The sequence below is a fragment of the Tenrec ecaudatus genome, chromosome 16 (assembly GCF_050624435.1).
Source record: "Tenrec ecaudatus isolate mTenEca1 chromosome 16, mTenEca1.hap1, whole genome shotgun sequence".
Taxonomy (NCBI): domain Eukaryota; kingdom Metazoa; phylum Chordata; class Mammalia; order Afrosoricida; family Tenrecidae; genus Tenrec; species Tenrec ecaudatus.
The window spans coordinates 77,899,291-77,910,793 of record NC_134545.1 but is presented as its reverse complement, the minus strand read 5'-3'; the positions used below and the strand labels follow the sequence as shown (position 1 = coordinate 77,910,793).

General features: G+C 41.6%; 1 pseudogene; it reads left to right on the top strand.

The window, feature by feature from the left end:
- Positions 1 to 4,569: 4,569 nt before the first annotated feature.
- On the top strand, positions 4,570 to 6,643 carry LOC142428637 (large ribosomal subunit protein eL43-like; annotated as a pseudogene).
- Positions 6,644 to 11,503: the final 4,860 nt, after the last annotated feature.

Genomic DNA, 11,503 nt, shown 5'->3' with positions numbered 1-11,503 from the left:
TGTTGGACAGCTAACTGCAAGGTTAGCAGTTCAAAACCACCAGCTGCTCTGTGAGAAAAAGATAAGGTTTTCTACACCCGTACAGAGTTACAGTCTTAAAAACCTACAGGGGTAGTTCTGCCCTGTCTTAGTGGGTCACGCTGTGTCAGCATGGCGGTGGGTTTAGTTATGTTTCTTTGCTCTTTCTGAAAAGCCCAAGCTGGACAGAACCATTGATCCCGTGAGTCAGCCAATGATTCCTTGCAAGAGACAACAAAACATGACTTCTAAGGAAACAAATTGATAAACTGGACCTCATTTGATCTTCCTTCTGACCCATTTTAAATTTGTTCTAGTTTTTAATATTTTCTGCTTTCTTTACCATTGACATTTGTCTCTGTTTTACTTTGCTATTGTTGTTAATTTGGGAGGAGGTGAGGTTAATGCTTTTCTGTTTTTTGAAATCCAGGATGGGTAAATTTATAGCGACAGTAACTGGATTAATGGTTTCTTGGGAGTAAGACAGGGGAGGTTGGGGGGAAATGGGGACTAATAACAGAGAGTACAAGAAGGAAAAAAAGTTCTAAAATTCGATGGGGTGATGATTATACAACTCTTCTTAAGATTGAACTATGATTTATGAATTATATGGCAATGAAATTGTTAAATTTTAAAATAGTAAAAATTTTTAAATGTTTAACTTTGTTCTATGCCTTTACCACACACACACACACACACACACACACACAGTGCTAAGACGTTCAACAACAAAATACAATCCAATTTTAAAATGACAAAGGACATGAACAGACACTTTACCAACGAGGACAATCAAGAAGCCAATGTTAACATGAAAAAATGCTTTTGATCATTATCCATTCCAAAAAACCCTTAAAGCTTACTGCCATTGAGTCAATACTGATTCTCAGAGACCCCCCTGTGGGTTTCTGAGATTTTAAATATTTACTCCCATACAGGGATCACTATGAGTTGGTGTCGACTTAATGGCAGTGAGTTTGGTTTTTTTAAGTAACTTCATACTCTGGTGGAAATGCCTCATGGTATCACCACTGTAGCAGGTTGAATCAGCACCCCTGAAAAATTCATGTCCACTCTAAACCTCAGAATACAATCCTGGTTGGAAATAGAGTTTTTGCAGGTGTAATTAGTTAGTAGGAGATCACACTGGATTGTGGGTCCGAAATCTAAGGACTGATGCTCTTCTAACAAGAAGAGAGGATACAGACTGACACAAGAGGGAAAACAGAAGGGCAGGTAAAGACAGGCAGACACAGTCTAACCATAAGCCAAGAAACATCAAGAACTGCCAAGAGCCACGAGAAACTAGGAAAAAGCAAGGAAGAAATCTTCCCCAGAGCATTCAGAGAGCACCTTGGTTCTTCAGACTTCTAGTCTTCAAAACTATGAGAGAATAAATAGTTGTTGTTTTCAGTCAAGTTTGTAGTAATTTGCTATACACTAAAAAGCAGATGGTTAGTTTCTTTTTTCAGTTAATCCTACCTATAGCTTATGATTCAGCAATCTCATTTGTAGACAAGAGAAATGAAAATGCATGATTATGCAAAAATGTTTACATGAACTATTTATAGCAAATGTATCGGGAATTACCAAAACTGGACACCACCACAAATATCCTTCAAGTGGTGAATGGATAGGTAAACTGCAGAGCATCCACGCAATGGAAAGCCACCCACAATAGCAAGGAACTAACTATTGACAAATACAGTAAGTGGCTGGGGGGGGCGGGGTACTCAAACAATTACACACTATATGCTTCTACTTATATGAAGTTCTGGAAACATCACCTGCTACTACTCCCATAAAGATTAATAGTCTCACTACCACAGAAGCAGTTCTGCTCTGTCCAACAGGGTCACCAGGAGTCAAATCGGCTCCATGGCAGGGATTCTGTTTGTTTGGGTGTTTGTTTGTTTGGTGGGTTTGTTTTTAGTTGTTTTGGAGTGGTGACTGGGGAATGGGCTGAAGGAAACGGTTGACTATGAATGAGGACGAGAAAGGAATTTCCAGGTGATGGATCTATTGTGGAGTGCCTACATAACTCGATGCCTACAAAACTCATAGAACTGTACCCCTGAAGAGTGAATTTTACTGTCTGTAAATGACAAACAGATAGATCAAGAACTAGAAACTACATAGAGAGGTGGTTCTCAACTTTCCTCATGCCGCGACCCTCAATACAGTTTCTCATGTTGTGGTGACCCCCAACCATAAAAGTATTTTTGTTGCTATTTCATCACTGTAATTTTGTTACTGTTATGAATCAGGTGATCCCTATGAAAGGGTCGTTTGAGCCCCAAATGGGTTGCGACCCAGTGTATAGAAATAGCTTGTCTATAGAATATTGGCCATGTGTTTGTTTCTTATGTCAAGCATACTTACAAAGCCACAGCCATTGCTGTCAAGCTGGTGACCCTATAGGACAGAGTGGAACTGCTCCATTGGGTTTCCAAAGCTGCAACTCTAGGAAGCATACTACTCCATCTTTCTCCCAAGGAGCCACTGGTGGGTTTGAATCACCAACCTTTGGGTTAGTGATTTTGGTTGGTTGGTTAGCACCTAATTACTGCACTACTAGGGCTCCTATGCCTGTTTATAATGGAAAAATCTTCATTTATGTATTTGTTTTGCTACTCTATGGAGACTGAGAATTTTTTTCAACAATTTTGTCCATGACACAATCGAGTGCTATCCGTATCCAGGCTGAAGACAGGAGAGAAGATGAGTTTGCCCAGGGTAGAAAGTCCTTGGGCAAGCTTCCTCTCTAGGGAAAGAGGCCGACAGGAGCTCACCACACTGTCAGTGTGGAGTGTTCAACAGGAACCACTTTTGAGTTGTTATGATAATAAATCAGATTTGTGCAATTTTCTCAAAATAGAAAATGACCTCAAAACGTTCATCTGAACAAATAAGATCACAAAAAGAGGAAGGCAGGGGAGGATGCAAACTGCCTGGGCGGTCACAAACCTTAGAATAAGTAAATACGAAGTGGGTGCAAATCACACATGTGACATCAATGGGAAAGGAATGAGTTTCAGGACATCTCCATGCAGGTCAGTCTGACCACGGAGTACCAGTTGGAAGAGCGCCTAGTCCACACAGGTTTTTAAACCTTTACCTAAAGCAAACAGTGCTGCTAAACAATTGGAGTCCGTCTTCTTTGACAGAGACAGTAGATCTAATTATTTTTAAAGTGGAAGCTAGGTAACCTTGGTTTTAATCCTGGGTCGACCACCGGATTTGTGACCTTGGACGAGTTCCTTGGTCGCTCTACATTACAGAGCGATTGCACAAATTAAATAAGCGAGTGCATGCGCAGGTCGAGAGTAGCATCTAGAGTATAATGTGCCCTCTGTCAAAACAATCTTGAAAAAGAATGAAGTTGAAGGGTTTGCATTTCCTGATTTCAAAATGGACTACGGAGTTACGGTAATCTAAACAGTGTGGTGCTAGCATAAGACCAGACATACAGATCCTTGGAATGGAGGGGACAATTCAGATGTAAGCTCATATCTCTATGGCCAATTGATTTTCCGCAGTGGTGTCAAGGCCATGCAATGGGAAAAGATCAGTCTTTTCAAGAAACGGTGTTTTGACAGTTGGATATTCACATGCCAAAAAATAAAGTTGGACCCCCTACCTTATAACATATTTAAAAATTAACTAAAAATGGATCAGCATGCTAAATATAAGAGTTAACAATATACACCCCTCAATGAAAACATCGGGATAAATATTTATAGCCTTGTTTTGACAATAGATTCTTAAATATGACATCAAAAACACAGCCACAAAAAATATATAGATACATTGAAATTGGCCAGAAGGAAACATATTTCTGCATTCAAGAGCAAAATGAAAAGGAAAAGTGAGGGGCTGATACCAGGGGCTCAAGTGGAAAGTGAATGTATGGAGAATGATGATGGGAATAAATCTATAAATGTGCTTGACACAATAGACGGATGTATGGATTGTGATGAGTTGTACGAACCCCCAGTGAAATGATTTTTTAAAGAAAATGAAAAGGTAATCTACAGAATGGGAGAAAATATTTGCAAATCGCATGTCTGATAAGAGGATATACACAGAATATATAAGCAACCCAGAAACAAAAAGACAAACAACTCAATTTTTAAATGGCTCTAGCATTTGAATAGACATTTCTTCAAAGAAGATACACAAAAGACCAACCAAAAAGAAAGAAAGATACCACTATAAGGTGCACAACACCACACATAATTACGGACTTTCAAAATAAATCAGTAATGACAAAACACTTCTCCCCTCTAGAATGGCTAGAATGTTTTTGTTAGAAAGAAAAGAACCAGTGTTGGTGGGCAGTGGAGGGATTGAAAGTCCCTTCTCTGGTGGGTGGAAATGTAAACTGGTTTAGCTCCTGTGAAAACAGTTTGGTGGATCCTCAAAACATTGAGCATCGGATTACCCTGGGCCGGTAATTAGACTCGTAGGTCTGAACCTAAAAGAATTAAAAATAGGCACTCAATAAAACACTTGTACTCGCTCCCTGGCTTGGGACTAGTTTGGAGCGAGATGGCCAAATGCACCAAGAAGATCAAGATCATAGGCAAATATGGGACCTGTTACAGTGGCTCTCTTAGGACAGTGGTGATGAATATTGAAATCAGCCAACATGCCAAGTGCACATGCTCCTTCTGCAGCAAAACCAACATGAAGAGACGTGCTGAGGGCATCTGGCACCATGGTTCCTACATGAAAACAAGAGCTGGTGGGGCCTAGACCCATAAGACCCCCTCTGCTGTCCCAGGAAAGTCTGCCACCAGAAGAACGGAGGAATCGAAAGACCAGGAGAAGCTCCACTACCGGAAACCTATTGGGCCTGTCATAAATGGGTTCATTTATGTAACATTTTTAAAAAAATACTTGTAACTCACAAATTCATAGCAGCACTATTCACATTAGAAAAGTGAAAAGAACCCCAAATCAGTTCATCAACAGATAAATGAATAAACAAATTGTGGTGTGGAGATACGGTGAAATATTATGCTGCCATAAGGGGAAATAAGATACAGGTATTCATTCATGGCGTCATCCTAAGTGAAAGAAGCCAGACAACCATTCATGTGTTGTAAGACTCCACTTACACAAACTATCACACTTGGTCAACCCATGGAAACAGACAGTAGATTTGTGGTTGCCAAGGGCTGGTGAGAAGAGAGGAAACAGGAAGGAGGAGGGTCTGCTTATTGGGTCTGGGTATTATTTTGGAGAGATGGAAATAGGTTGGAATTAGATAAGGTAGCGGCTGCAAACATTGTGAGCGTATTAAATGCCACTAAATTGTAAATTTTTTACTTTCAAATGGTTAATTTTATGTTATATGAATTCCATTCCAATAACTGTCTTAATTTTTAATTGAGTCAGAATTATATAAACAAACCAACCGAGGACGGCAGCGCCTGTACAAATGTGCTTGATGCCACTGATGTGTGGAATGTTAGAGGAGCTGGAACAGCCCCCAATAAAATGATTTTAAAAGAAAGAAACATGAAACAGTTTTATGAAGGACACCTAACAAAGATTTGGAAAAACAGAAGCCCTCCAGAAGGCCTGTTTCTGTAATCTATGAAACCCAAACAGAGTTCTCTCCCCTCAGGTCAATTCCAACCCATAGGGACCCTGTGTGAGGTTTGCTGAGACTGTACATCTTTGTGGGAGCAGACAGACTCCCCTTTCTCCCGCTAAGATTTTGTCTAATACAAAGTAGGAGGTCCAGACCAGGAGACACAAAACGCTCTTAGCTTCTTAACTGTGGGCTTTGTACGACTTGCCAGTCCTTCAGGTGTAGTGCAAGAGCAGGCATGAAGGGGAGACCCAGCTGGGCGCACTCTGATGTCAAGGCTTGAAGTTGCCTATTTTAAAGGCCAGCCCCTACTCCAGAGGAAGCAAGCCACCTGAGGATGCGCAGGAGCACGCTCATCTGTAAAGTCAGGCGAACCATAGGAGCACTGCAATGACCCCAGACACCGGTCACTGTGTCTTAGACTCTTGTAGCTGGGAAATGGGCAAAATGGAAGGGCTGTCGAATGACTGGGACACTTGGTTCCTAGTTAAGGGGAGAAAATTTTATTTAGTCTGTCCTCTCCTACTGTGGAGCAAAAGAAAGTCCAGGAAGATTAAGAAACAAAGAAGAAAACAAGAAAAGGAGAGAAGGCGAAGGAAATGGAAGGAGGGAAGAGCTGAGAGAGAAATGAAAACTTACAACCCTCCTAAAGGGGAGACAATAAAGAAGTTCAAGGATCCCAATGCACCTGAGAGGCCTCCTCCGGCCTTTTTCTTGTTTTGCTCTGAGGATCGCCCCCAAATCAAAGGCGAGCACCCTGGCCTGTCCATGGGGGATGCTGGGAGAGACGTGGAGTCACATTGCGGCCGGTGACAAGCAGCCTGACTGGAGAAGAAGGCCGCAAAGCTGCAGGAGAACTAGGAAAGGGACATTGCTGCTTACCGAGCTAAAGGGAAGCCGGATGCCGCCGTAAAAGGAGTCGTCAAGGCCGAGAAAAGCAAGATAAGGAAGGAGGAAGAAGAGGACGAAGACGATGAGGAAGATAAAGTGGTGGAAGAAGATGAAGATGAAGATGATGAATAACTTGGTTCTAGTGCCTTTTTTTTCCTTGTCTATAAAACATTTAACCCCCTTTCAAAGAAAAAAAATTTGAAATGTTAAAGCAAAAAGAAGCTAGGAAGAATGTAAAAAAAAAAAGAACTAAGACATGAAAGCCAGTATACTAAAGAAGAAAGAAAAAAAATAGAGTTAGCACACATAATAATTCAATTTTGTTAGAATCAGAGAAATTAGTCATCAAACTGCGCGACATCTTATTCTCCGGTCCAACCAGCCGAGGGAGCGTAGAAGATTAGCATGGCCTGCTGGTGATGGGGAGGTGAGATAGCCTGGCACTGACATCAAGTGATGGAACCTTCCCCGAAAGGAATGTCACAATATTTATCAAATAGTCAGCCCTCAGCCACAATGGACACTTTTCTACGAATTTGCCCCAGAAAGAAGTAACCTTGGAGACACAATATGCTCCTGTTAGAAAAATTCATAATATCAAAACAACTAACACGGCCCACGATTGATTAGTAAATGATGGCATCACACGAGATAAGATTCTACCATCATTCAGATGAAGTTTCTCAAGGAAAATATTGACTTTCTATACAATCGTTTTAAAACTTTAAACAGGAAACACAATTGCATGTTGAGTATTATTTCAGTTATGATGAGAGTATCATTAGCAATAGCTATGTAGATTTAAAATGCACATGCTGCTTAACCCGTCAATTCCATTTTCTAGGAATTTGTCCTAGATATCCCAAGGCAGAAATGACAGATGCAGAAGTTTCCTTATGGCAGCAACGGTAGGCAGAACAAAACACTGGAAACAAGCTAATTGTATGTCAAATCAGTTTTAATTCAGGCATGAAGTGGAATATGACCCAGTCATACCAAAAAAATTTACAAAAATCTCGGTCTAGAGCGGCACTGTGCAGGTGGCTCTGTGGGTTAGGCAGTGGGCTAAAACACAGCGTGGCCCTTTCTGCAGCAGCCTGCGGTGATCTGCCAAAAGGGTTCGCTACTCACTTGACCCAGAAAACCCCACAACATCATGCAAAGCAAGAGGGTCGAATCTTAGGGGTCCATTTTAAGAACACCCCTGAAACTGCTGAGGCCATCAAGGACATGCATATCTGGAGAGCCACCAAATATTTGAAAGACATCACTTTGCAGAAGCAATGTGTGCCCTTCCGACATTACAATGGTGGCGTTGGTAGGTGTGCCCGAGTCAAACAGTGGGGTTGGGCCCATGGTCGGTGGCTTTTTTTCCTGCACATGCTCAGAACTGCAGAGTAATGCTGAACGTAAGGGTTTGTATGTGGGTTCTCGGGTCATTGAGCACATCCAGGTGTACAAAGCCTCAAAGATGCCCACCGGACTTAAAGAGCACAAGGACGGACCAAGTCATACGTGGGAGCTCCCGCTGCTACAGTGAAATGCTACTGACTGAAAAGGGGCACATTGTTTCTAAATCAAAAGAGGAGGTTGCACAGACGAAAAGGGTCTCCCAGAAGCAAGGGAAGAAGCAGAAATGTATGGCTCAGGAGTAAATAAAGCTGAAAATTAAAGTTTTTTTAAAAAAGAAGAACAATGGGGTAACAAAGAAAGAGAAGGCAGCCAGGTAGATATTAAGTAAGTTTCACAAAGGAATGATCTCTGAAATTTAGAATTACATTCTCTAGAAATACGTAGAACAGAATACCGTAGCATATTAATGTTAAATAAAACATTAAAGATGACCTAATGCAAACGCCCTCAGGTATGGGGAGGAAACAGACTCACCTTGGATAAGTGACAACGGCTCAAGGCCACGTTGCTCTCGCACTCACTGACAAGTGACAAGTGGATTCCCTAACTCATAGCGCTCCTGTACGGCAGACTAGAACTACCCTGTGGATTTCTCGTGCTGGCATTTTTTATAGCAGCAAAAAAAAAAAAAAAACCTCCTCTTTTTCTCCTGAAGCAACAGGTGGGTTTGAACCACTAACCTTGAAATGAGCAGTCAAACACACCACCAACTCCTTTCCACAGCAGGTTTATCATTATAAACTGAAAAGTAACTGGAAGATAAACATGGATTAGGATGTAAAATAAATGCCTTAAATGACTGAATAAAAATACCATAACAACAGTGAGACATTGTGTCCAGAATTAAAATAATTTTAACATTCTATTTCTTAGTTTCTTGGTTTCTTGGATGACCAGAGGCCAGCCAGGACCTCCTGGACCCTGCAGTTACACCGCTCAAGGTTCCTTTCCACTCATTTGGTTCCTTGGCCTCCTGATTAGGAACAAATGTGTGTAACACCAATAACAAATTAGTCACAGAAAGTGGCCTTCAGAAGAATTGTGTCTAATTTAACCCAGAGAAGAAAAACTTCGTAGTAGCTTAGTGATTGATAGTCTCAGGTTTTGCTGCTACCACTTTCTTATTTAAAAATCAGCTATTGTTGGACAACAGAAAAGTGGGTGAAGGGAGATGTCGGACAAGGCAAGACATGACAAAATAATAATTTATAAATTATCAAGGGTTCATGAAGGAGGAGGGAGCAGGGAGGGAGAGGGGAAAATGAGGAGCTGATGCCAAGGGCTTAAGTGGAGAGCAAATGCTTTGAGAATGATGAGGGCAATGAATGTACAAATGTGCTTTATACAATTGATGTATATATGGATTGTGATAAGAGTTGCATGAACCCCTAATAAAACGATTTTTAAAAATCTGCTATTGTTAATTAGGTGACGGTTTACAGAGCAAATCATCAGGTTTTATTTTAAACATTTTATTAGGGGCTCATACAACTCTTATCACAATCCATACATATACATACATCAATTGTATAAAGCACATCTGTAAATTCTTTGCCCTAATCATTTTCTTTTTTTACATTTTATTAGGGGCTCATACATCTCTTATCACAATCCACACATATACATACATCAATTGTATAAAGCACATCCCTACATTCTTTGCCCTAATCACTCTCAAAGCATTTGCTTTCCACTTAAGCCCTCTGCATCAGGTCCTCTTTTTTTTCCCCTCCCTCCCCGCTCCCCGCCACCGCCCCCCACCCCCACCACCCCCACCCCCCAACCCCCCACCCCGCCCACAATTCATCAGTTTTACACTCAACAACTTGTACATATTTTGTTTCAACTCATCCATTGTGGTCTCCTCCAGGGACCATCATTTACCTGTTTCCTGTTTCCATTCCTCCCTCTTTCCTAACCCTCTAGACTTAGTATCTGGGTAAATGCTGCCCTTTTGATCTCAAATGGTTGATATTTTACCACAGGCGTGGGCTCAGCTCCAGACCTGAAGGATGACTAAGGACCATCATGTCGGGTTCCCACCTATCTCTTTCAGAACAGTTCAGGGTGCTCTTTTATGATTTTGAGTTCTGGTCCACACTGTGATCCCACTCGGTCCAGAAGCTTCTTGTGGGAGCCTTTTCAGAGCAGTGGTTGGCAGCCGCCAGACACCATCTAGTTCTCGAAGTTGCAGAGACTGGTGTTTGTGGGGTCCATGCGTCACCTGGACTAATTGTTCCCATATGTCTTTTGATTTCCATCGCTCTTCCTTTCTCCAGACAGGATGAGACTAATAAATGCACCTTACATGGTTGCTCATGAGTGGTTAAGACCTACCGTATATACTCGAATATAAGCCAACCCGAGTATAAGCCGAGGTACCTCATTATTACCTGGGAAACCAGAAAAACTGATTGACTCGAGTATAAGCCTAGGGTGGGAAATGCAGAAGCTATTGGTGAGTTTCAATAATCAAAACAAATGAAAATAAAATTACTAAAAATTGAGACATCAGTGGGATAATGTATTTAAATATTTATTTTAAATAAAAATCATAAACATTTAACATTAGTAAACCAGCACAGTAAGTGGAAAATAGGTTCAACAAAAACAATAAGGTATCAACAATGATACCTTAAGAGTACTATTCCCTGAGCTCAATCAGCAACCAAGCTAAAGTGTAAAGAGTTAAAGTCCTTCAAAACTGGATTCCTCATCATCATCCGTATCCCTATGCAGAGCTTCAGCTGGTGTGAGGTCATCAGAGACGCTGTCCTCACTGAGATCGCCGTCATCACCATCAGTGCTGTCATTTCCATACAAAGCGTAGTCTTCACTGCCATCCATAGCATTACTAATACTACATTTCTGGAAGGCACGTCGCACCATGTCTTCTGGAAGGTCTTCCCATGCATCTCGAACCCACTTTGCTATTAACTCTGTGTCAGGCTTCATGAGATTTCCTCCTTTTGTTAGTCGGGCTTGACCAGATGACATCCATTCATGCCACATCCTTCGCACACGGTCTTTAAAAGGCTTATTCAAAGATATGTGTCATAGGACGGCTTTGATTGGTTAGATGTGAGTAAACAAACATTCAAACACTGCAGGGTCAGCGGGGCTTTGAATGAACAGTAGAGAAATGGCAATCACCCGTGAGATAACGGGCGCTCATCCAGTTACCACGGGGGACCCCAGCGAGATGTTATACCTCACTGGGGTACCACTGACCCGTGTATAAGTCAAACCCCAGTTTTTCAGCACATTCTTTGTGCTGAAAAATTCGGCTTATACCCGAGTATATACGGTAGTTGCTACTTAGCCAAGTAGGAAATAGATCGTCGTTGTTGCTGTGAACTATGCTATGCCACTGTCCTTGGTGTCCTCTCAGACTGTGGTCCTGATTCCCCCAGACCCAGCAACTCAAGGATTTGGGGTGTGTCTAAGAAGTATCCACACTTTGCTCCCGTCTGCTCCACCACATTTACGGCTCTATTTGCAGCAAAGAGAAATGTACATACAAAAATATTCTCTGTCACATTGATATACATTTGGTTTTTGAAGCCTTGATGTCTCGGA